Raw genomic sequence first — 388 nt, 5'->3', positions numbered from 1 at the left:
ATTGCAAGCTGTCGCAGCACACTCCTCTCCGAGTCAACTGTGAGTCATGACCACGGCCACAAGGAGCGCTGCTGAGACGGGGCGGTGGGCCCTTTAAGAGAGAGGCTCTGCTTTCTGATGCTCAGTTCGCGTGCTCAGTGCGCCTGCGCGTGGCGAAGGACGCGGCATTCGCCAAGGAAACGGCGAAAGCAACAGAGACAGCAGACGGATAGCGGGGGGGGAGAGGTACAGGGGACAGTGAGGGGAGATACCGGGGACGGAGATACTGGGACAGTGGGGATTTCGGGGGGAGGGGTGTTAGATACTGGGGGGGGGGAGGTTACTGGCGATATTGGGGACAAGGCACCAAACATCTCAGTTTTGGGGGGGGGGGGGTGGAATAGAGGGG

The sequence above is a fragment of the Chiloscyllium plagiosum genome, unplaced genomic scaffold, assembly GCF_037043375.1.
Source record: "Chiloscyllium plagiosum isolate Xiang-an unplaced genomic scaffold, Cpla_swu_hap1 HiC_scaffold_19, whole genome shotgun sequence".
Lineage (NCBI taxonomy): Eukaryota > Metazoa > Chordata > Chondrichthyes > Orectolobiformes > Hemiscylliidae > Chiloscyllium > Chiloscyllium plagiosum.
The sequence above is the reverse complement of the archived record's forward strand: the minus strand, read 5'-3'. Positions refer to the sequence as shown.